This window comes from Protopterus annectens, chromosome 10.part0 (assembly GCF_019279795.1).
Source record: "Protopterus annectens isolate FY-2018-M chromosome 10.part0, PAN1.0, whole genome shotgun sequence".
Taxonomy (NCBI): Eukaryota; Metazoa; Chordata; order Ceratodontiformes; family Protopteridae; genus Protopterus; species Protopterus annectens.
The window spans coordinates 302759729-302761146 of record NC_056744.1 but is presented as its reverse complement, the minus strand read 5'-3'; positions in this window follow the sequence as shown (position 1 = coordinate 302761146).

The following is a 1418-nucleotide window of genomic DNA, read 5'->3' as shown; positions in this document are numbered from 1 at the left end:
ATATTTATAAAGAAGTTAAAATATGTTTCAGTCCTTTTCCCCAACAATCTACTGTATTAAAATAGCTAGATTCCATGCTCTGAAAGGTCCCTGTCAATCATATGTATTACATCAGATTACCTCATGTTTATTAATAACTAGGTCCTTTCAGCCAAGGGAATCTAGCCTGTATTAAGTGAGAAGGCTAAATTCTATTACTGCAAAGAATGTCCTCTTCCCCACTAGAATTTAGCCTTCTCATATAACACAGGCTAGATTCCCTTGGCTGAAAGGCCCCAGGTCCCTTCAACCAAGGGAATCTAGCCTGCTCACAGCAACAAGGCTAGAATCTATTGCTGTAAAGACGGTCCTTTTCCCCACTAGAATCTAGCCATCTCAGTATGAGCAGGCTAGATTCCCTTGGCTGAAAGGACTAGGTCCCTTCAGCCAAGGGAATCCAGCCACAACCGTCAGCTAAGGGATGTTTGTTTCATTTCGGCCATAATGTCTGACGTAAGGTTCAGCAGCTTGGGCTAGGGTCCTTGCGTAATAGTTCACACCCATTTCAGTTAGCTGAGAAGTCTCTAATGGGTTTGGCTTTCCTAGAGGAAGAGGAGGTGATCGCAACATTTAATCAGCTCAAGGAATCATTTCCGGATGAGGGCAAGAATGTTGTGAAATACTTTAGTGACTGGTATGTTTTGGGACATGCCCGTAAATTTACTACACATTCAACCACAGTTTCACAGTTTCCCCGATTGTTCCCTATACTGTTTTGGAACATAGCTGAACTGAATAGGTTATTTCTGCCACATACTCAAAACTCAGTTGAGGCATGGCATCGACGTCTTAAGTGTTTGTTAGGTAACAAGGCTACAGATTTGTCAGCGCTGATGTGTTGTCTCACTAGAGAGCACGGTAGGGTTGACAGTTTACGTGAACGTCTTGCTGCTGGATGCCCACCATCACCCAAGAGGAGAAGGATAATCGAGAGACAAAATATGTTTCAGCATGTTCTGGATAACAAACATGAGTATACATCCATTGAGTTTGTAAGATGTATTGCTCGACTGCTAAAAATGTAAAGCAACATACGGTGTTGTGCCGTCATTTGTTTATTCACTGATTTAATTTCATGTTGTTTCTCACACGTTTCAGGTGGTGTTTGTAGTGTATGGTTAGACTATTACAGGGTTATGTGTGTTAACTACAAGATGTTGCTGTTTGAATGTGAAAGGTGATAGTTTAAGTGGTAGTAGGCATCTATGTGTACGTTTTGTAAAGCATTGTACTTTGTCGGAAGTGTTAGTTTGTTTCCCACTACACAATCGGGTGTTGCGCTAGAACTATGGATATGTCTTATTATGTTTGGCATGTCAGTGCACGTCATAGCCGTCAAAAAGTTATTTTCAGTATTCTGGGCGTCGGGGATATGAACT